The sequence below is a fragment of the Bubalus bubalis genome, chromosome 5 (assembly GCF_019923935.1).
Source record: "Bubalus bubalis isolate 160015118507 breed Murrah chromosome 5, NDDB_SH_1, whole genome shotgun sequence".
In the NCBI taxonomy this organism is placed as follows: Eukaryota; Metazoa; Chordata; class Mammalia; order Artiodactyla; family Bovidae; genus Bubalus; species Bubalus bubalis.
In genome coordinates, this window is record NC_059161.1 from 24,588,667 (window position 1) to 24,612,824 (window position 24,158).

The following is a 24,158-nucleotide window of genomic DNA, read 5'->3' on the forward strand; positions in this document are numbered from 1 at the left end:
AGATATGCAGATGACACCACCCTTATGGCAGAAAGTGAAGAGGAACTAAAGAGCCTCTTGATAAAAGTGAAAGAAGAGAGTGAAAAGGCTGGCTTAAAAATCCACATTCAAAAAATGAAGATCATGGCATCTGGTCCCATCACTTCATGGCAAATAAATGGGTAAACAATGGAAACAGTAATGGACTTTATTTTCTTGGGCTCCAAAATCACTGCAAATGATGACTGCAGCTATGAAATTAAAAGATGCTTGCTCCTTGGAAGAAAAGCTATGACCAACCTAGACAGCATATTCAAAAGCAAAGACATTACTTTGCCAACAAAGGTCCGTCTGGTCAAAGCTATGGCTTTTCCAGTAATCATGTATGAATATGAGAGTTGGACCATAAAGGAGGCTGAGTGATGAAGAACTGATGCTTTGGAACAATGGTATTGGAGAAGACTCTTGAGAGTCCCTTGGACTGCAAAGAGACCAAACCAGTCACTCCTAAAAGAAATCAATCCTGAATATTCATTAGAAGGACTGATGCTGAAACTGAACTCCAATACTTTGGCCACCTGACGTGAAGAACCGACTCATTAGAAAAGACCCTGACGCTAGGAAAGATTGAGGACACGAGGAGAAGGGGATGACAGAGGACAAGATGGATGGATGGCATTACCAACTCAATGGACATGAATTTGAGCAAGCTCCGGGAATTGGTGATGGACAGGGAAGCCTGGTGCGCTGCAGTCCATGGGGTCTCAAAGAGTTGGACACAACTGAGCAACTGAATAACAACAATAATAATATACCCATATCTTTATATAACAGTGGATAAAGACTGGGAATAGGAAGCTAAATTATCCATTAAGCCTTTACAATTATACTATATCTATCCCATGAAGCCTTATAAATGACTCTGATATCCAACCTATTCTGTGAGATCTCAGTTCCACTTAACTGTGACAGGGACCCCACAAGTACATACACACTAGTAGCTTAACTCCTGAAATCTCACAGATTTCCAAAAGCAATAGGAGACTGGCCCAGCAGACCACATCCTGTCATAGAGTCAAGAGTGCCTAACTATAATCCCACTTTTAGTTCCATTTCAACAGAAAACAAACTATATTAGCAAGGACGCCCAATCGATAAGCTGAAGCCCAGACAAATATAATACGACACTCCATGACTTGGAATGTTGCCAGCATAAGCCTGACACTATGAACAATGGATGGAGTAACCCAGGAAAACCAACTGCATAATCGAGTTCATACCATACCCTCGTCTACTTTTGTTCTTTTTGCCCTCCACACAAAGCAGGACTCCGAAGCCAAATTCATATGACTCCACAGGAAGATGTGAGGTAGAGGTCTGTGTGAAAAGTTATCCTATTTTTTAGTACTTAGAACTTGGGGGAAAGAAACAGACTTGGATATCCCAAATTTCCAATCGAAGACTCCAGTATTTTTCATTTTTGGAGCATCTTTAAACCAAAATCCTGAAACCACTTCTGCTTGTTTGATATTAGCATCTCAGAGAAGCAGCCAAGAGTTTGTTGAAGCACTTTAAAGAGCACTTAATGTTCAAATCCCTTCTGAATTTTGAAAAATGAGGGAAAACACAAAATCATTTTTAATCCTATGTCAAACACTCTACTGGCAATCTGAAAGTTCTGTTAAAATTCAAGGTTTCCCAAAATCAATGTGGTATCCTAAATTGGATCCAAAAACAGAAAAAAAAAATGGGGTGGGGGGAACATTAGTGGGTGTATTGGTGAAATTCAAAGAGTCTATAGTTCAATTATTAATATTGAGTTGGCCAAAAAGTTTCTTTAGGTTTTTCCAAAAGTTGTTGCAGAAAAACTTGAATGAACTTTGTGGCCAACCCATTTAATAACATACTAATGCTAATTTCTAAATGTACCACAGTTACATTAGATATCAGCACTAGGGAAAACTGAATGAAAGATATATACGATCTCTGTATTTTCTTTGTAACTTGCCTATAAATCTAAAACTATTCCAGAATTCATTCAAAAAGTTATTTTTGAATTAGCAAAAAATAGTAAGTCAAGATTTCTTTCCCAAAGAAACTTTGGTGAGTGAGAGATATGGGGATTCCTATTCCCTCTCCCCAGCAAAAAGTATATTAAAAGGAAAAAAATCTCCAGAGTTTTACTAGAGATTAACCAAAAGATGGTGGCCAACTCTGTGTCTGCTCCAGATAACATGTTGGAAGGCAAGGGGAACTGGGAGTGCCAGAATGTGGGCTCTCCAGTCTGTGAAATGGAGATCATGACCTCTCTTTCAAGCATCCCCATGGGGAATTAAGCACGCAAAGGATGTAGAGCACTCTGCACATATCAGGAGCTGCATGGAAGTGTCATTTTCCTTTGCACCTTCTCAGGACATCCTCACTGGCAACTCCTGTCAGTCTCTAGGGGTGGAAGGATGGCTCCTATATCTTGGTAGGAGGGCTCCCCATGTTCTTGGCCTTGGAGAGCCTGCTGGATGGCTTGGCACCTGGACAGTGAGCTGTGGTGTCTCAGCCCCACCTCTACAAGCACTCGTACTCTGCTGAGCTCCTATTAAAACTCTCTGGAGGCAGCTCTGTCCCTGCTCTACTTTTTAAAGAACAGCCCATCCATCACTGTGGGGGGATACAGAGACAGAAAAGCCTACCACTTTCTTAACTAATTTACTTTTTCAGTAAGAGTGAGAAGGGAATAAATGAGTCATGAGCTGAAACTGGGGGGCTCAACCTTGCCCCGTAGAGTGGCACTGTGCAAGCCACAAGGTGGGTCATTTCTAGAGCAGCCTTTGCTGCTCTTGGCTTGGCCCAACTTTTAATATGTCTGCACTGACTCACTGTCTTTTGCTTCAAGGAAACTCAAATTAACTAGACTTTGTCATTGTGCGACAGTGTAGAATCTACCCGTTCTTCCTGGTATTGTCTGGTCTTACAGTTAGAGACTATTTGGTGAAAGTCCCAAGTTTTTACATCCTATGTCCATAGGTTGTGAATTTGCTTGAGTAATCTCTATTCCAAATATTCTGCCTTATGGATCCTAGAAAACATCCAAATGTCCCAGAAACTGAAAACGTTTTAGGATGTCTTCTCTCCCCTGCAGCCTCATCTACCTACAGGTAACCACATGCTCTGCCAGCCCATCAGCTTTCTTCAGAAGAGGTCAAGGGACTTCCCTGGTGGTCCAGTGATTAAGAATCTGCCTCCCAATGCAAGGATCGTGGGTTTAAACCCTGGTTGGAGAACTAGGATCCCACATGTCATGGAGCAGCTAAGCCTGTGTGGGGCAACTACTGAGCCAGAACACTCTGGGACCCACAAGTAGAGTCTGCACGCTGCAACAAAAGATCCAACATGACACACGAAGATCTCATGCACCACAACTAAGGCCCCTCTTTTCATGTCCAACTCTTTGCAATCCATGGACTGTAGCCCCCCAGGCTCCTCTGTCCATGGGATTTCCCAGGCAAGAATACTGGAGTGGGTAGACTTTCCCTTCTCAAGGGGATCTTCCCAACCCAGGAATCGAACCCAGATCTCCCACACGGCAGGCAGACTGTTTACCACAGAGCCACCAGGAAGCCCTCACAACTAAGGCTGGAGGCAGCCAAATAAATGAATAGATATTTTTAAAAAAGAAGTGGCCAAGGTACCCATCAGGTATGTGGGTACCATCAAGGACAATTCTCATGCTTTTTGACCACTCAGTATCTGAATCCCCTTCATTGGGTGCGTCCCTCTCCCTGTGAGGCAGAACTGTTCTCCCCTCTATGGAGCTGGCGATGATAGGTATTTGCTGACTGGCCTCCTGTGCAACAGAAGGGCTAGCCTTGAACTAGACTGTACCAAATGAACCTAGTCCAGATGCCAAATTGGAAACTAGTCATACGAAAGAACAGGGATCACACAGAATCCCATCTGCTGTGGGAACAGCTCATCCAGCTTACTGACATAGCAGTGACAGCAGACCCAGGACAGTTTCCAGCACCCACTGTTAGTGTGGCGGGGACAATGGCAGTGTCTGGGCTGAGAAGAAGCTGCCATGGGTCTTCACCAGACCAGTTCTTCAACACAATTGGGCTGTTTTCCCTGGCCTAGGAGCCCCAGGGGCTGGCCCTCTGACCTTTCTGAAAATTCTTTGAACCAGAGTCTACTTCACAGGTCAGCAGTCTATAGTCACACAGGGCCCCAGGCTCAGCTTACTGACCCTGGGTTTAGTTAAATGGTCAGCTTCCCACCTTCTGATCCTTCAAATGTTTCACCAAGAGGCCTCACATTTTCATTTTGCACTGCATCCTACAAATTATATAGCTGAGCCTGCCGTGAGCTGGCTAATAAGCTTAGGGCTTCTGGTGCCATGGAGCCCTTTGGAGGTCTGATGAAGCCTATGAGGTATATAAAGAATGTTTTGAAATGTACACAATGAAATACACGGGAAACCAGCTATATTAAAATATAGTTTGAATATTTTTTGTAAAACAAATATATGATAGCATAATAAGTGTGAATTTCATTCGTACATTAAATAAATCTAATGGCAAGTCTAATAACTGCTGTTGCCCAGAGTAGTATGAGCATAAATAATATTCTGGAATGCCGGCAATAACTGAAATGTGACTTGAACATACCTATGAATTCTAAAGGTGATAAAGTCACAGATATCTGATTTGTTGTCTATATTTATAACTGAGGGAAATGCTAAGTTCAGTGAGAGAATTTTTTAAAGTGAGGGCTTCCTGGTGGCTCAGTGGTTAAGAGTCCCCCTGCAACGCGGGAGACCTGGGTTTGATCCCTGGGTCGGGAAGATCTCCTGGAGAAGGGAATGGCAACCCACTCCGGTATTCTTGCCTGGGAAATCCTATGGACAGAGGAGCCTGGGGGGCTACAGTCCATGGGCTCACAAAGAGTCGAACATGACTGAGCAACTAAACCTTTGACTTTTGATATAAGTCGCAGACACCTTATTTTTTCATTACAATTTAATTAATTAAAATTTAATATAAATAAATTCCTTTTCTGGTTCAGTCAGCCAAAGCTGTTACTTACAAAGAGAAGCCTGTAGGATACAGGGACCTGATGTGACCCAGGCCCCAGGGCGAGTGCTGAGCACGCCAGGCTTCTCCACAGAAAACAAGCAAACACAACAGTCATAGAGGCCCCAAGGGAGTCAAAGGCGGATCCATCGTTCAGCCTCAAGTGTTAGGATCTTAGATGGGAAAGTGCCAATGATGACAGTCCAGGATGCTGGACTCTTACAAGCCCTGGGCATGTTACAAATTGGACATGTTAAACAAATCCTACGTGTGTGGTATAAACCAAGGTATCTAGAGGCCTGAGCACATGGAGATCCCTTCCAGGTGGGAAGGTCAACTTCTAATAACTAATAATGGTTCTACCACCTGAGAAGGGAGATAAGATACATGACAATATAAACACTGCTCCAAGGCCCAGAGCAAGTTAACAGAACACTGAAGAATCCCCTCCCTCAATTTCCCAAACCCTAATTCAGAACCCTTTCTTCTAGTCTGTTGTTGCTGTTGTTTAGTCACTAAGTTGTGTCCGACCTTTTGCGACCCCATGGACTGTAGCCCACCAGTCTCCTCTGTCCATGGGATTCTCCAGGCAAGATTACCAGAGTGGGTTGCCATTTCCTTCTCCAGGGGATCTTCCTGACCCAGGGATCAAACCCAAGTCTTCTGCATTGGCAGCTGGATTCTTTACCACTGAGCCATCTGGAAAGTCCTCTAGTCAAATTACCTCTCGGATATTTAAACATGAGTTTGTTTTTCACAGATCTCCTAGGAAATATGATCAAAACATACCTTCCCAGGTACTATTCTCTTGTTGCCCTTCCACTCTTCCTTTTGCAGGGAGGAGACTCAAAAGCCCCTCAATACAAGGGAATATCTATCCTTTCAGCACACTTGAAAAACCCCCATTTATTTAGAAAGTAGAAAACAATCCATTCTCAGATATCTTTGATTTTCCAAAGTTATTTTCTATCTGTTGTTACACTTGATCTCTGGGCATATATCACTATCCCTGTTTTACAGATGAGGAAACCAAGGGTCAGAGAGGCTGTGACTCGCTTAAGGTCACAGAGCAAGGAAGAACATTCAGGTTTCTTGCCTCTTAGCCCAGTGTCCTTTCCCCTGCCCATAACCCTCCTCTGAGCAGATCACAACAGAAAGGGAGGAGGTATCTGAAAGGGAAGTACAATCATGCAGATCATCCAAAAAAAATCAAGACACCCACACCCCAAATTCTGGACAGCAGGTGTTAGGAAAAGAGAGGCTTGAAAAAGAAAACAGATCACCTCTTCCTCTGACCTCAGACAAGCTCTAAGCCCCCAACATAGGACAGAATTCCCTTGGCCAGTGACCAGCACACAGAGGCCTTCCCATTCCCGCCTGGGATTCAGGCTCCTAACAACAGCAACAGCAGGAAAAGGACTTCATGAACATGAAAATAAACAAACTTTCTATTTTTAGCTGGGCTGCAGCTGTGAGAGCTTCATTATTTGCTCTTTAGCTGCAGCCTTCTGAGGGAGGAGAGGCAAGGGGGGAGGGGTGGGGGATGAGGACAACCAGGGACAGTCATGCTGGGAGCCAAATTTTCCACTGAAGCTAATTACACACAGGCCGAAGAACCCACGTCCAGCCTGGAAGTCTGTGGAGTCTGCAGGTCTGGAAAACTGGAGAGCGACAACCAGGAAGTCAGAACACGACTGGGCTCTCTCCGGACCATATATAGAAATAAATCATCTTTTTGCCTACATGGTTTTTAGAGAGCTACTAAAAACCATGTCACCGAGTGATACCATGAGAGGAGTGGAAGATAAGCTAGCAAGAAGAGACCTTTCTGGGTTTCCCAGGTGGCTCAGTGGTAAAGAATCTGCCTGCCAATGCGGGAGACATGGGTTTGATTCCTGGGTCAGGAAGATCCCCTGGAGAAGGAAACAGCAACCCACTCCAATATTCTTGCCTAAGAAATCCCATAGATAGAGGAGCCTGGCGGGCTACAATCCATGGGGATGCAAAAGAGTCAGACACAACTTAGTGACTAAACAACCAGAGACCTTTCTCCCCTTTACTTAGACTCTAGTGGGAACCTGTGTGAATCTCACAGAAACTTGGATCCAGCATCTTCCAGGTTTAAACACACTGGGGTCCAGAATTCCCAATAAACGTGTAATGTTTTCTCCTGCCAGCAGCAGCAATATCGGGAGCTTGAGAAAGAACAATGCTAATGTTGAAGGTGGGGAGTAAAGGGAGCTGTGGGTCCTCTTCTCTGTTTGCCTGGCACAGGATTGGGTTTTATGAGGAGGGAGTTCCAAGCCACCAGAGAGGAGGGACCTCTCCTTATAAATGTCACAGTGGCTTTAGGACAAGCATGCACCTGTGACTTCAGAAGCACCTCCTTAGCCATACCGTACCTGAGCCCATGGCATCTTGAATTATGTTCTTTTCCCCTCTTGTCATAGCCCTTTTCTTTTTTATATGTAATTTTATTTATTTCTCCTTGGCTGCACTGGGTCTTCGTGGCAGACTTTTCTCTAGTTGCAAAGAGCAGGGGCAACTCTGTAGTTGAGGTGCTTGGGCTTCTCATTGCGGTGGTTTCTCTTGTTGTGGAGCATGGGCTCTAGGCTGTGCAGGCTTCATTCAGTAGTTGCAGTTCCCCAGCTCTAGAGCACAGGCTCAATAGTTGTGGCACATGGGTTTAGTTGCTCTGTGGCATGTAGGATCTTCCCAGGTCAGGGATCAAACCTGCATTGGCAGGGGGACTCTCCACCACTGAGCCACCAGGGAAGCCCTCGTGGCCCTTTGCCTGCACGGTCCCAACTATATGTTCAGTCTTTCTGAGGATACAGAATTGCAGACCCTGAAGCATACTGAGGAAGGAAAGAATGCAATGCTTTGGGTACTTACAAGGAACACAATAGGAACACAGAGGACTGGCTTCTACCTCATTCCTGGAGAGTTAAGATCTTTTCAGAGAATATGGTGGCACCCAAACAAGTAGAGATTAGGTAAATGGAAGTTTCTCCTCAAACACCCTCCATGAAAGTTGTTGTTTAGTCATTAAATTGTGTCCAACTCTTTTGCAACCCCATGGACTGTAGCCCAACAGGTTCCTTTCTGTCCATGGGATTTCCCAGGCAAGAATACCAGAGTGGCAGCAAAAGAGACACAGATGTAAAGAACAGACTTTTGGACTATGTGGGAGAAGGCAAGGGTGGGATGATATGAGAGAATAGCATTGAAACATGTATATTACCATATGTAAAATAGATGACCAGTGCAAATTCGATGCATGAAGCAGGGTACCCAAAGCTGGTGCTCTGGGACAACCCAGAGGAATGGGGTGGAGAGGGAGGTGGATGGGGGTTCAGAATGGTGGAACACATATATACCCATGGCTGACTCATGCCAGTGTATGGCAAAACCACTACAATATTGTAAAGTAGTTAGCCTCCAATTAAATTAAATTAAATTAAAAAAAATAATACCAGAGTGAATTGCCATTTCCTTCTCCAGGGGATCTTTCCAACCCAGGAATTGAACCTTCATCTCCTGTGTTGGCAAGCAAGTTCTTTACCACTGAGCCATCAGGGAAGCCCCCTCCCCTCCCATAAAAGCATGGCTCTCAAATAATAAGACGGTAAGAGGACATAGCAGGACTAAAATATAAAAGAACTTAAGCCCACCATCTCAAAAATAGTCAGTTTCTACCTACCAATAACATTTATCATTTTACCCAACCCAGGGATATGACATTACTGAGCAAAGCAAATTACAAGAAAAAAAGACAGTATCATAATCTATTTTACTGTAAATTTCGACAGCTAACAATGTAAGTCCTGGAATCTTGGGGCTGGAAGAGATCATATGGGCTACTGAACCCTCTCACCAGCTATAACAATCCCTTCTACAGTATCTCTGCCAGGTTGTCACCCAGCCTCTGCTCCAATTGCTTCAATAATGGAGAGGTCTCCAAGGATCAAGACAACCAGTTACTCCATTTTAAAGGCAGGAGTTAGAGTGCATAGAGGCCTCCTACCAGGCTGAAGTTAAGTCTCCCAGCCTTTCCACACTCTAATAAACCACAAAAGGTCACCAGATTAACTTTGAGAGCAGTCAGTTCATTGTTCAAAATCTGCAGTGACTCTAACAACTGATATACAAATTCTAATCTCCATCTAAAAGACTGGAAGAATCTATATCAAAATGTAATATTGGTTATATTTGGTCACCAGGTTTATGGATGATACTTTGTTTTTCTCCTTCATACTTTTGAGTCTTTCCATACTTTTCAGAGATAGAGAGAGATTAGGAAAGGATAATCAAATAAATAATGTTACTTACAAAAAAGCTCTACAATGTTTATTCCTTCATGTTGTACCCAATTTAGCTCCCTTTCACTCTTTCTCCATCTTTAAATTCTTCTGCACTGCCTAGATTCTAGCCAACCCACCTCTATCATAAAGGTTTCCTTGACTGCTCCAGCCCTTACTAGCTTAAAGTTGGGCACTTTATTATAAGCAGTTTTTTACTATCTGTTAATTATAGCATGGGTCAGTTCTACATTAGATGTAAATTCCTTAAGGACCGTATCATGGTGCCCACCTAGCACAATGCAGAGGTTACTGTAGATTCTCCATCAATATTTGCTAGTGGATGGATGGATGAGTGCAATTCCATTGGGTGTATTTATTAGTGCAGTTGGTTAAAGCATAGTTTGAAGAGTTAGAACACAGCTCTAATAAATAAGTTTTGAATACCATCTGATCCTATGCTTTTCAAACTAGGGTGCCCACAACCCTGGAGGAATATGGAAAAGTATGTCAAGTGTATAAGTCAAAAAATATTAAATAATGTCTTCCTGTTGTTGCTGTGTCCAACTCTTTGCTACTCCAAAGACAGCATCACTCCAGGCTTCTCTGTCCTTCACTATTTCCCAGGGTTTGCTCAAATTCATGTCCACAGAGTTGGTGATGCTATCCAACCATCTCATCCTCTGCTGCCCTCTTCTCCTTTTGCCTTCAATCTTTCCCAGCATCAGGGTCTCTTCCAATGAGTCAGCTCTTTGTATCAGGCAGCCAAAGTATTAGCGCTTCAGCTTCAGCATCAGTCATGTCTTCCTAAAACAAAAATATTCCCCTTTGGAGGAATACTCTGGTGGGAAAGTATGAGAAGCACTTTTGTAGCCCATGTTTTTTTAAGTGCAGGAATTCCCTCTAAGGCTGATATTCAGATACTGTTTGAGTTCATCCATTTAGACTTTGCTTCTAGATATTTTCAGATAGCTGTTTGTTTATACCCCACCAAGAGATGTTCCTGAATGAAGGTATCATTCATCTTGCAGACAACAGGATAGGTGTTCTGGTCTAGGAGCCAGAACACCTTAGTTCTGGCCCAGTTGTGCAGCCATTGTGGGCAACCAGCCTCTTGAAGCCCCAGCCTCTCATCTACTCTGACCTCCTAACAAATGTTCAGTTCAGTTCAGTTCAGTCGCTCAGTCGTGTCCAACTCTTTGCGACCCCATGAATCGCAGCACGCCAGGCCTCCCTGTCCATCATCAACTCCCGGAGTTCACTCAGATTCACGTCCATCGAATCAGTGATGCCATCCAGCCATCTCATCCTCTGGCGTCCTCTTCTTCTCCTGCCCCCAATCCCTCCCAGCACCAGAGTCTTTTCCAATGAGTCAACTCTTCGCATGAGGTGGCCAAAGTACTGGAGTTTCAGCTTTACCATCATTCCTTCCAAAGAAATCCCAGGGCTGATCTCCTTCAGAATGGACTGGTTGGATCTCCTTGCAGTCCAAGGGACTCTCAAGAGTCTTCTCCAACACCACAGTTCAAAAGCATCAATTCTTCGGCACTCAGCCATCTTCACAGTCCAATTCTCACACCCATACATGACCACAGGAAAGTTAAATAATACATTTGAAATGTCTTTGTAAACTGAAATTTACATGTAATTCCAGTATTATTGTTGTTGTCTTTATCATCCCAGAATCAGTTAATTTGACTGTGTCCCAGGAGACAGGTTTTCTTCCCAAATCTGTCCAGTTAAACTAAGGAGAGTAGCTGCAGAGCTCTGAATTGAGCGGTTTCTAGGTGGAAACCTGACTCTAGTGTAAGCTCCCCCGGACTAGACTCTCATTCATTTTTATATATCTCAGGTTTTCCACAGTACTGGGAGAGAATGAATGCTGAATAAATGTGTTTCTATTACTTGGAATTTCTGCCTTCCATAATTTACCTGATCTCTGACAACATTAAAACTTTTCCAAACCTCAGCCCCCTTAACTATAGATAGGTAGAACAGTACCTTAGAGTACTGAAAATTTAAAAGCAATATACATCAGTTGCCTGGCTCATGGGGAACAGAAGTCAAAGGCAGTAAAAACAGAAGGCAAAGGTGAGTGTATTTCTGCAACTTAGCAGATGAAGGCTACATTATTACTTGATGATTTTTGTCAGCCCTTCCTTTTACCTGTTATGAAAGAGCCAGCCCAGGGAAAGGAAGTTTGTTTGCAGCAATGTTGTTCTGAGTCACTGAACTAGTTAGGGAAGCAAATTTCAAAGGCACAGTTACTTTGTGGACCCTCGGGGCAAAAGGAATAAACAATTCTAGTCTTCACAGAAACTTTTTCCAAAATGAATATGCTTGGGAACGGGGAGCTGGGGTTTCCTAGCTGACAAAGTGACAAGAAATACTTTACCTCGGCCATGGAAACGCTGTGTGAAACCCCCACAGTGGACTCACTCAATAAATTGACCAGTAACCGAGAGCAGGAGACAACGGGAGCCACAGAGAGAAGCAAAATGAGAGCTCTGTGGGGCTCTCCTTCTACCCTAAGACCTGCCAGACAAATGGAATCCCAAGGCCTTTTGTTTATGTGAGCACTAAGCCAATGATGAATCCCGAGGAAGAACACTCCAGAGATGGCACTGGGGAAACAGCATTCAAGACACCAAGCCGGGAGGCAGAAGCTGAAAATGAAAACTGAGCCCCTGCATGCCCCAGAGGTATAAACAAACGGACTTCCAAGCCAGCACCACCTGTTTGCCAGCCTCACTGCTGGAAGCGGGGGCTCCATCTCTAGGACTACAGGAGGGCTCGAGAAAGCACAGCACACATGGAGCAGATGGACACGGGTGTGAGGGGAGACCTGGGGATTGCCAGAGGAGACATTTAAGAGCTTCCTCAACTTCCCCCAATGCCCAGGTTTAGAGCTACAGTCATAAAAGTAATATTTTTCCCTCCTGGCATCCAAGATACAGCGTTGAAGATGCTCTGGATGCTGTGTGGAAAAGCGCTCCCCAGAAAAGTATATTGTCACTGCTCTTTTTAGGAGCTTTCATAATTAGAGTAATTTATGTCAGAATTAGACAGTTTAGGGAATGGAAATCTAATTGCAAGAGATAAATATAATAACCGATATGAAAACAGGCTCTCAAAATCTGCTTAGAAATCCAAAGCCAAAATGAAAAAGCAATGCATTTAAAAAAAGGCTACAAGGGGTGGGCTGGAGTGAGGGGATGGTGGAGGCAGGGCAAGGAAATACTTTCTCAGAATGATTATAATTTAGCTGGAAAACTCGCTGTTTTTAGGATAACCTGCTAAAACTGAACATGCATGAGACTAAAAATAAAAGAAAGCATCTGCATTACATATTTGGCTAAGGCAAAAAGAATGAGGTTTTGCTACCTTCGTGAAGCAAAGGCCACGGAGACTGTAGAATTGAGCATGTCCATTGGCTCAAATCCAGGCCAGGGCTCCTGTCCACAAAGACCCCATGTTCAGGGCCTGTTAGGCCACCCTGAACTCCCGAGCACATGGAGTCAATATCGGCTTCTTCCAGCACTCTTTTAGGGCTCTGCCATTCACAGGTCTATTCCAAACCCCTCTGGAATACATTTATGTTGCCAGCCTGTACCACCTCTGGGAGATAATCCATCCCATAAATTCATGACCTGCTGCATAGTGTAGTATTTCCGCCGACTTGTCCTGAACTTGCCTCCCTCGTGGTTTCACAGTGCTGCTGAGTTTCAGGATCTGGTGAACAAGTCTGTGCTCATCCGACCCGCACCATTTATAGGCTGACCATTTCCCCCAACAGCCTGCATCTTGTCAATCACACTTCTGACTTCCAATGGGTGCCTTAGGGAATCCAGGCTGCTGATCCAGTACTTTCTGTAGCCTGGGTATGCTTTGAGATCCTTGTCCAAGAGTTGCAGGCACAAATATAGCCCAGGCTAAGGTGAGAGTAAGATAATGTCCTCAGTTTAATATTTTCCTTCCCTGAAAAATGGACTTCCCTTGTGGCTCAGTTGGTAAAGACTCTGCCTGCAGTGTGGGAGACCTGGGTTTGTATCCCTGTGTGGGGAAGATGTCCTGAAGAAGGGAAAGGCTACCCACTCCAGTATTCTGGCCTGGAGAATTCCATAGACTAGTCCATGGTGTCGCGGTCGGACATGACTAAGCAATTTCACTTTCACTTTCTTTCACTTTCCCTGAAGAACAGGCCCATTTGGGGGCAGCACTGTCCTGGGTGCAAACACATTATATTTGACACGGCTTCTGGACTGAAAGGACTTGTCTGCAGGCAGCACAAGGTGGGTAGTTTCAGGCCAATAGTGCAAGTCAACCATCTGATCCAGGGCATCATCAAGAAAGAAAAGCAAGTGTGGCAGACCTGGCCTTCACAGCAGACTATGGTTCTGTACTAAATACCACCCCCTACCCCCAAAGCCCTCCGCCTTGATTTTCTCAACCCTCTGAGAGAGGCAACAATTTCTGTCCCCAACATAATGATGTGAAACCAGAGCTTAGCAGGTGCTAGAGTTAGCATGGGGTAGTCACTCAAATCTCCAGTCTCTGTTCACAAACCAGCTTAGTTTGGCTTCTTTTTTTTTTTTTTTTTAATTAGATGTAAAGGCTATGCCAAAGCCTTTGACTATGTGGATCACAATAAACTGTGGAAAATTCTGAAAGAGATGGGAATACCAGACCACCTGACCTGCCTCTTGAGAAACCTGTATGCAGGTCAGGAAGCAACAGTTAGAACTGGACATGGAACAACAGACTGGTTCCATATAGGAAAAGGAGTACGTCAAGACTGTATATTGTCACCCTACTTATTTAATTTATATGCAGAGTACCTCATGAGAAACGCTGGGCTGGAAGAAGCACAAGCTGGAATCAAGATTCCCGGGAGAAATATCAATAACCTCAGATATGCAGATGACACCACCCTTATGGCAGAAAGTGAAGAGGAACTCAAAAGCCTCTTGATGAAAGTGAAAGTAGAGAGTGAAAAAGTTGGCTTAAAGCTCAACATTCAGAAAACGAAGATCATGGCATCCAGTCCCATCACTTTATGGGAAATAGATGGGGAACCAGCGGAAACAGTGTCAGACTTTATTTTTTTGGGCTCCAAAATCACTGCAGATGGTGACTGCAGCCATGAAATTAAAAGACGCTTACTCCTTGGAAGGAAAGTTATAACCAATCTAGATAGCATATTCAAAAGCAGAGACATTACTTTGCCAACAAAGGCCCGTCTAGTCAAGGCTATGGTTTTTCCAGTAGTCATGTATGGATGTGAGAGTTGGACTGTGAAGAAAGCTGAGCACCGAAGAATTGATGCTTTTGAACTGTGGTGTTGGAGAAGACTCTTGAGAGTCTCTTGGACTGTAAGGAGATCCAACCAGTCCATTCTAAAGGAGATCAGTCCTGGGTGTTCTTTGGAAGGAACGATGCTAAAGCTGAAACTCCAATACTTTGGCCACTTCATGCAAAGAGTTGACTCATTGGAAAAGACTCTGATGCTGGGAGGGATTGGGGGCAGGAGGAGAAGGGGATGGCAGAGGATGAGATGGTTGGATGGCATCACCTGACTCGATGGACATGAGTTTGAGTGAACTCCGGGAGTTGGTGATGGACAGGGAGGCCCAGCGTGCTGCAGTTCATGGGGTCTCAAAGAGTCAGACACAACTGAGCGACTGAACTGAACTGAACTGAACTGAAGGCTCTGTTCCACTCCATTTGGAGTCAATAAACTGTGGAAAATTCTGAAAGAGATGGGAATACCAGACCACCTGACCTGCCTCTTGAGAAATCTGTATGCAGGTCAGGACGCAACAGTTAGAACTGGACATGGAACAACAGACTGGTTCCAAATAGGAAAAGGAGTACGTCAAGGCTGTATATTGTCACCCTGCTTATTTAACTTATACACAGAGTACACCATGAGAAATGCTGGACTGGAAGAAACACAAGCTGGGATCAAGATTGCCAGGAGAAATATCAATAACCTCAGATATGCAGATGACACCACCCTTATGGCAGAAAGTGAAGAGGAACTCAAAAGCCTCTTGATGAAAGTGAAAGTAGAGAGTGAAAAAGTTGGCTTAAAGCTCAACATTCAGAAAACAAAGATCATGGCATCTGGTCCCATCACTTCATGGGAAATAGATGGGGAAACAGTGGAAACAGTGTCAGACTTTATTTTTTTGGGCTCCAAAATCACTGCAGATGGTGACAGCAGCCATGAAATTAAAAGACGCTTATTCCTTGGAAGGAAAGTTATAACCAACCTAGATAGCATTTTCAAAAGCAGAGACATTACTTTGCCAACAAAGGTTCGTCTAGTCAAAGCTATGGTTTTTCCTGTGGTCATGTATGGATGTGAGAGTTGGACTGTGAAGAAGGCTGAGCGCCAAAAAACTGATGCTTTTGAACTGTGGTGTTGGAGAAGACTCTTGAGAGTCCCTTGGACTGCAAGGAGATCCAACCAGTCCATTCTGAAGGAGATCAGCCCTGGGATTTCTTTGGAAGGAATGATGGTAAAGCTGAAACTCCAGTACTTTGGCCACCTCATGGAAAGAGCTGACTCACTGGAAAAGACTGATGCTGGGAGGGATTGGGGGCAGGAGGAGAAGAGGACGCCAGAGGATGAGATGGCTGGATGGCATCACTGATTCGATGGACGTGAGGCTGGGTGAACTCCGGGAGTTGGTGATGGACAGGGAAGCCTGGCGTGCTGCAATTCATGGGGTCGCAAAGAGTTGGACACAACTGAGCGACTGAACTGAACTGAACTGAACCTCGTGACCACTCTCAAATATCTTTACCAAAAACATGAAAAATAATGAGGATTAAGAAAAATGTAACAGCACCGTGGTGGCTTGTGGCCATCTATGAGGTCATCAGACCTGGGATTTCACTGCCAAGAGAATAAATCAGTAGGTGGTGCTCTAACCTGCTGTTTTGTAAGGACTGCGTCATCCACCCAGAGTGAGAACATCCTGGTCAGTCGCCCACTCCTTCACTTCTACCATAATTGCATCTTCCTCATAATGCCAGTCCCTCCACAGACTTGGAAGACTTGCAAAATACCGTGAGCAAATCTGCCTTTTTGCCCACTGCTTTCTCTGCCACAGAAGAGATGGCAGAGAAAGCAGTCTCACTTATCGTGACATTACAGAGATACAACTTACGGATTTGTGTAAGTGGCTTCAGTTGTGTCTGACTCTATGCCCACCAGACTCCTCTGTCTATGGGATTCTCCAGGCAAGAACACTGGAGTTGGTTGCCATGCCCTCCTCCAGGGGATCTTCCTGACACAGGGATCGAACCCACGTCTCATGTCTCCTGCCCTGGCAGGTGGGTTCTTTTACCACTAGCACCACCTGAGAAGTGCACCTTATGGTTAGGCCTGGGATTTTCTTTCCACCATTGATAGCCATGACCATAAAGCCCTAGGCTCAAGTCAATTGCCTCAGTTTCTCTTGTTTAGTTGCTTTCTGTCCTCTCCTCTAAAAGCAACCCTAAAAATGGTCATGTAGGCCAGAACCAACGTGTAACATTGCTCCAGCTTTCCAGGAAAGCATCTTCTGTACTCCTTCCTCAATAGAGTTCATTCCAGGCCTGAATATGACCCTTGCTCACATGTGGGATTCCTTCACAGAAGGGGCTTTCCTCCTCTACTTGATGATATAGTAGTAAAAGGATGGCTGGAGGGAGTGGGAACAGACTCTAATCTGGGTTCCACCACGTATGAGTTATCTGACTGTGCGGAAGTTACTGAGCTACTCTGAACCTCAGATTCTCATCTGTAAAATGAGGATGATACTACATCTCACAACTGTGTTACGAAAGGCCGAGTGATACGGTATGTGCCAAGCTCCTGGCATACTGCCATGTCCTTAGCATGAAAGGAAACCTCCATTCCCAAATCCTCAGGCCAGCACTCAAGGCCTCATTCCACCCCTGCCCCATCCCCATCCCTTGCTCAGGGCTCTGTTAGACTCTGGCTTTCAGCTCAAGAGTGTCAGAGGAACCCGTTCTATTAATACATAGGTAGACAGCGGAAACTCAGTGAGGTTACAGAGTGAGTGTTTCCCACCTTGGTTAGCACATCTGCTAAGAGAAGCTCTTCATCCTGACCCTTCTAAGCAATCTCTCCAGCCCAATCGTCCAATCTCTGCTGGCCCTACCTGACCACCTGTTAGCCCACCTGCTTCTGGAACCCACCTTCCCCCTCTTCTTGTTCAAATCCAGACTGAGTTTTCTCCACCCAAGTTTCTGGCAAGGAGGTCTTATCTAATTTCCTTCCACTGGAGGACAACTTTTCTTTCTCTCTCGAAAATTTCCTTAATGATCCTTGGCATTTCTGATGGGAGTGCTGGGTTTTCTCTTTGGTCTTTCAACTCAGAGCCATTTGGTTTCTCCGGCGCTGACAGAAACAGATCTCTCATTCCTCCATGGAAACAGCTGGCAGCACTAGTCATTTTTAACACCCACCCGCAGAGGCCAAAGGACACCAGCCCTCAAGCACAGGAGGTGGAGGGCAAGACACGCTCAGCACCTGGCCCCTGGGCACCTGGCAGAAAGAGTCAAGAGGGCAGCATCTCAGGTCCATGACATGGAAGGACCCTTGGACACTCCAGGGCCAGGCTTCTCACACACACAGCACCAGGGAAACACTGAGCTCCCTGCCCTGAGTCATCAGAAACTTTGGGTCTGGAGTCCTTCCCACATGGTGGGCAGCTCTTTCATTTCCTAGCTTCCCAGGTGCTGGACACCTGACCCACTAGATCCAAATAAAGAGTGGATGCAGGGCAATACTGAGGAGGAGAGGGGAAGCAACTCTGAGACCTCTGTGAAGGCATTTCCCCCTCCATCTCTGCTTCTGACAGCTCCTGCTGGAGCACACACTGCTTCTTACGGCCGTGCAAAGGCTTCTCCAAGGTGTTGCGTGTACCCCACCAAACACACAGCGCTGACCAGGGGCCGTGTGGTCACTGGACTCCGTCCAGTGACGGCACTAGAACCTTCACCCAATCTGCCCCATGGGCTCCCTCTCCAACACCTCCCACCCTCTCTCCGAAAAGGCTGCTCCATTTGGAAGGGCTGGGCTGTTTTCACTTAAGCCCACTTTCCCTCCCAAATAGGTCTCAGGTCTCTGGGAACTTTGTTGCGCCCCTGAAAGCCACTCAGGGACTGGTTGGTTCCGCAGGCAGGCAGGGGAGCGGCTGTGTCCTGCAGGAGGCGTGTTCCGGGACGGCCGGGGCACCGACACGTAAGGGCGGGGCGGGGACGGGGGTAGCCGGCGGGAAGCCCGGGCAGGAGGGCACGTCCGGGCCCGTGTGCGCCCAAGTCCAAGGGCACCAGTCCTCCGCGGGCCCGGGCCCGGGGTGGAGGGTGTGGGCCGAGCCCAAGACGCGCGAGGGGTAGCGAGTCTGATTCAGGAAGTCGAGACTCTGACATCAGGGACAGGACGACGGAGTGGAGTGAAACCTCAAAAATGCGAAGCGTCCGCCCGCGGGAGGGCAGGGGACATAGAGGGCGCCTTTCTCGCCACCGGCGGCAGGTACGCGCGGCGCAGGGCGGCCCCCGCTGACCCTCCCCTCCGGGCCAGGACCGCGCGGGACCCGCAGGGGCTTCCGAGGAGACACCCGGGACCTCGGCCGCCTTCGCTGGGGCGGCACCAGGCGGATCCCCGGGCGACCGCGCCTGCAAGAAGCCCTCTGGTGGGACTCAAAGGTGAGTCTCAAGAGTTTGTGTGGTTGTTGTCTCTCTTGTGTGTGTGTTTAAATACTTTTTAAGTTGCCTTCCGTTGGCAAGGGGACTTCCTACTCTTTGCCTCTAGAAGGATGTCCAACCCCAGAGATCAGTGAAATTTGAAGATCGTTTCCAAACAGCTTCTTGCCCCTCACTTCCAGGGTTCCCCCAAGCCCGCTTTGCAAGGATTCTCAGCAGTCTTACATCTGCTTCTGGGCTGAGTCCACATGGGTTCCTAGCCGCGTCTGGGGTGGAGTTCTCAGACTAGTTGACAACAGCTGCCGGCAGGAGCGGCTTGAAAGGGACAGAAGGATATTCAGTTTGCCACGGAAGAAGTCAAGACCTGAGACCCTCCAAAAAGCATCCCTGGCTCACAGGTTTCTAAATTGGTCTAGGCGAAGCCGAATTTTCAAGGGGTCTAAGAAACTGGCCACAAGGAAAATACGGCCTGGAGCCAGGGCTGGAATGGGAGCCTTTCTGCTATTTCCTGAGCCTCAGGGGATTTGCTGTGACCCAGACTGCTACCTAACTAACTTCTCTGCCTCTCTCAAGGGTCCCGCTCCTACTCCCCTCCCCACCCTTGAATGAGGACACAATGAGACCTGGTTCCCTAGTGTTTTGAAGAGCTTCACAGGAATACATTATGTAATAGAGTTAAATAAACTATAGACATTAGCTTGTGGGAACACCAGTCTTGCCCAACCGAAAGGGAAACTGAAGCAGACAAGCACGGCTTTAATTTCTCAGAGAACACTGGCAGTCCACTTGCTGCAAGAATTCTGTTGAATGAGGAAGGGTGGTACCTTTAAGCCTCTGAGAAGCACTTTTCTCCCAAAGCTGTTGCATTTTATTCACTCAGCTCAAGTGCGTAAGAACCTGAAGGTAATCTGAAGTCCCACTGGCTAAGGGAAGAGCCTTGATTTATATGGAACAGGATTTGAAGATAGCACTGATGCTAGGCTGTTCCTAACCTCGTTTCTAATGGTTTCCAAGTTCCACCTACAGACTTCAGCAAAGATGTCACCATCAACCTCCTGGCCTGATGTGTCTACCTGTTGCCCAATGTTGGGCTGGGGAGGCAGACGTATTGAAAAATCTGATCAAGTCTTTCATTTCATCTGAGATTCTGGTTCCCCATCCCCATCCAGATATAATTTTAGGAAAGAAATGCATTGAAAACTAAATGTTTCTCCAGCCTTCAAACTTTGTTAATATTTAACCCATGGAATGGGCTTCCCTGGTGGCTCATGCATGTGTGTGTGTGTGTGTGTGTGTGTGTGTGTGTGCGCGCTAAGTCGCTTCAGTAGTATTTGACTCTTTGCAACCCCATGGACTGTAGCCCACCAGGCTCCTGGAGTGGGTTTGCCATTTCCAACTGCAGGGGATCTTCCTGACCCAGGGATTGAACCTGCATCTCTCATGCCTCCTGCATTAGCAAGTGGGTTCTTTACCACTAGCACCACCTGGGAAGCCCCTCCCTGGTGGATCAGTGGTAAAGAATGCACTTGCCAATGCAGGAGACATGGGTTCAATACTTGGGTCAGAAAGATCCCCTGGAGAAGGAAATGGCAACCCACCCCAGTATTCTCACCTGGGAAATCCCATGGACAGAGGAGCCTGGCAGGCTATAGTCCATGGGGTCAAAAAAGAGTTGGACATGACTTAGAGACTAAACAACAACAAACCTGAGGAGTAGAGAAAGGATGTTTTCCACCCTCTCCCCTGAATACTAACCCCAAGAGAATAATGAATACACAACAAGCTGAGTTACTGATTTCATTAATGAACACACAACAAGCTGAGTTACTGATTTCATCAAAGAGAGATGTACACCCATCCATTCATTCAGAGTTACTGTGCTCACTGCGTGTAGGCCATATGCCAGGACCTGGGGGTCCAAAGATAATGGTACAGTTTTTGCATCTGAGGACATGCTGCTGCTGCTGCTGCTAAATCACTTCAGTCGTGCCCAACTCTGTGCGACCCCATAGACGGCAGCCCACGAGGCTCCCCCGTCCCTGGGATTCTCCAGGCAAGAACACTGGAGTGGGTTGCCATTTCCTTCTCCAATGCATGAAAGTGAAAAGTGAAAGTGAAGACGCTCAGTCATGTCCGACTCTTAGTGACCCCATGGACTGCAGCCCACCAGGCTCCTCCGTCCATGGGATTTTCCAGGCAAGAGTACTGGAGTGGATTGCCATTGCCTTCTCCGTCTGAGGACATGAAATCTGGTAAATGAGACAGGGAAACAAAATATAGTTACCCCCAGTGGTACAGTGGATAAGAATCCACCTGACAATGCAGGGAACATGGGTTTGATCTCTGGTCTGGGAAGATTCCACATGCCATGGGGCAGCTAAGCCTATGTGCCACAACCACTGAGCCTGTGCTCTAGGGTGCAAGAGTCCCAACAAGAGAAACCACCACAGCAAGAAGCTGGCACACTGCAACTAGACAGTACCCCCACTTGCTGTCACTAGGAAAGCCCTCACCTGGCAACAGAGAGCCGGGGCAGCCAAAAATAATAAACAATAAAGTTTAAATAAAAAGAATAGTATCCATCATCATAGCCATAGCTATGGGATACTGAAACAATGCAAAGGGGGAGTGAATAACTCCCCCAGGGGTTACCTGCAGAAGTGATGGATGAGCAGGTGTTGAAAATGATTAGGCATTCCCAGGAAAAGGGTATTCCAGACAGAGGAAAGAGTATCTGCAAACTCAGTGGTAGGTTGGGGGAGCTGCAGGTAATGCAGATTACACTACTATGCAAGGAATGATGAGCTCTTTCCTGTGGCAGTGGGCATTCGTTTTTTAAACAGGGAAAGAGTATGGTCAGATCTGTGTTTGGAGAGAGAACTAATGGCCGGGTGGAAGCCGGGTTGGAGAGATAAGGAACAGAAATAAGGAGGACCTCAGCTAAGAGAACGGCAGAGGGAACTGAGAAAAGGGGCATGGACTTTTGGTGGTTTAGGAAGTAGAGTCAGAGGTACCTGGAGACCAAGTAAATGTGGCTAAGGAGGAATGAATGGAACGGAGGATTATAAGGTGTTGAGCTGGGCATGGGAAGGTGCATTGTGATGCTTGTAATGGAAACCACGTGAACTGAAGGAGGAGTGGACTTGGGAAGCAGAGTTTGGGAGAAAACAATGAACACTTCAGACACGTTTAAGTTGGATGCACTCAGGAGATGCCTGGGTGTAGATGTATGGGAGGCAGTGGGTACACAGGTCTGGAACCCAAGGAGACATAGAGGTTGCTCTGATGCGACTATCTCAGATGCTGTGCAGAAAAGCAGTGTTGAAGGAAAATAAACAGGACTGTATTACACTGTCAGTGAGATCGCTTGACCCTGAAGGGTCCTGGACTGGTCAGTAATGGCCTACAGATCTTATTTTCATATCACACACTGACTTCCATATGACTCCCATGAGACGACCATGGTTTCCCCCAGCTATCTTGCAGGATGATACCTAAAATGTTGGTGAGAACCCTGGGTTAACAACACACAGGTGGTGAGGATGCATTTAACCAACAAGCAATCCCCAGGAATCACTCTCCGACATGAGAAGTGAATACTTTAGTTGAATTGTAAGATCTGCAGGAGATCTCCCCAGAACTCATACCCCAAGTCAAGGCATGGCACTTGTGTGGGAGAGTCCTACCTTCATTAAAACAAGAAGGACAACTTTCTCAGATAAATTCTAAACCTCTGTAGAGTGGTCCTTTAGGTCTGGCTGCCAATGCCCAGATCAGGATTTTATGTGAGCTAGTACAGAAGAAAAAAAACACCTTGAACTTGGAACTAAACAGACATGAGTTCAATTCTTGCCTTGACCACTTATTAGCTGCCCTTGCACAAGTCTTTGAATATCTCAGCTTCATTTCCTTTACATTTAAATTGGGGATAATTATGTCTCACCAGGGCAATAGTTAGGATGAGAATCAAATTGAAAAAGAAAGTACATTTAATGTGCTATATAAATTGTCAGTTCTATAAAAATATAAGGGGCTTTTATTATTATTACTAATCTTTCCCCTTGAAGTCACCAAATCAGATGGGCTGTGTAGGTGTAGGACTTGGGCAGTATCATAGGCCCAATATTTGAAGGCCATAATTATAGAAGTCTCCTTCCATCAGAGCAGTGATGGGTATCTGCTTCTCTTTTTACTCCTTACCTAACGTGATTAAAGAAGTGAATGGTCTCCTAAAGCGAATGCAGGTTGTACACGGACCAAGAGCGCCTGGAAGCTCATAGGGCTAAAGCAGCCAGGATTCCGCTTACTAAGGCACAGACCAACCCCATTTGCAGCCGAGGCCACCCAAAAGGGACACTTTTTTTTTCTGTAATCCTCATCAGTGTGCTGGTTGAACCAGCAGTAGCCCTGAATCCGAGCATTTTCAATGGCTTAGATGTCTCTGTGGTTTTCCTGTCTCCCAGCCAGAGAAGCCTGACATATTCCAACCTAGTGAAGCTCAAGTTTTATGCCAACATTAGAACTTTCAAATAAACAGACTTCTTATAGGGGCTGGTTGTTGAATGAAGAAAAGGAAGTAACCACAGACTCAGAGACTTCAAATGGAAAAACACTTTAGAGATGAGCCAGCCCCTCCCCCTCACTTCACAGATGAGCAAACTAAGGTTCAAGAGAGGGAAGTGTGTGCTGGGGTCAACAGCTGGCTAATGGGGGAACCAGCATCCAAGTCCTCGAACAGTGAACACTCTCTGGAGTTTCTATCACCTGGGCCTCTGTGCCTCACACACAGGGGCACAGGCAGGCACTCAGAGGCTGGCAGAGCGGAGAAGTGGGAAGATTGTACTTAAAGGCTGCATCCTCCCCCCAGTGGCCCCTGGGAGTAACCCTGGGGATAACCAGGAGCAGCCCCTCCTTTAAGGGGCTTCTCAGGTGGTGCTAGTGGTAAAGAAGCCACCTGCCAATGCAGGTTAGACATAAGAGATGCAGGTTCGATCCCTGGGTCAGGAAGATCCCCTGGAGGAGAGCATGGCACCCCACTCCAGTATTCTTGCCTGGGTCTCACAGAGTTGGACACAACTGAAGCTACCTA

General features: G+C 46.2%; 1 protein-coding gene across 4 annotated transcripts in view; it reads left to right on the top strand.

Annotated features, from left to right (window-relative positions):
* The first annotated feature begins 18,611 nt into the window (after positions 1-18,611).
* Positions 18,612-24,158, top strand: part of KIAA0040 (KIAA0040 ortholog) — a 39,682-nt gene continuing 34,135 nt past the window's right edge. For 3 of the 4 annotated variants that reach the window (XM_025285601.3, XM_025285600.3, XM_025285599.3), the window contains exon 1: positions 18,613-19,072. The gene's annotated coding sequence lies outside the window, so the exon portion shown is untranslated. Of the gene's footprint in view, positions 19,073-24,158 lie in introns of all 4 variants that reach the window. The other variant, XM_025285602.3, reaches the window with a different exon arrangement.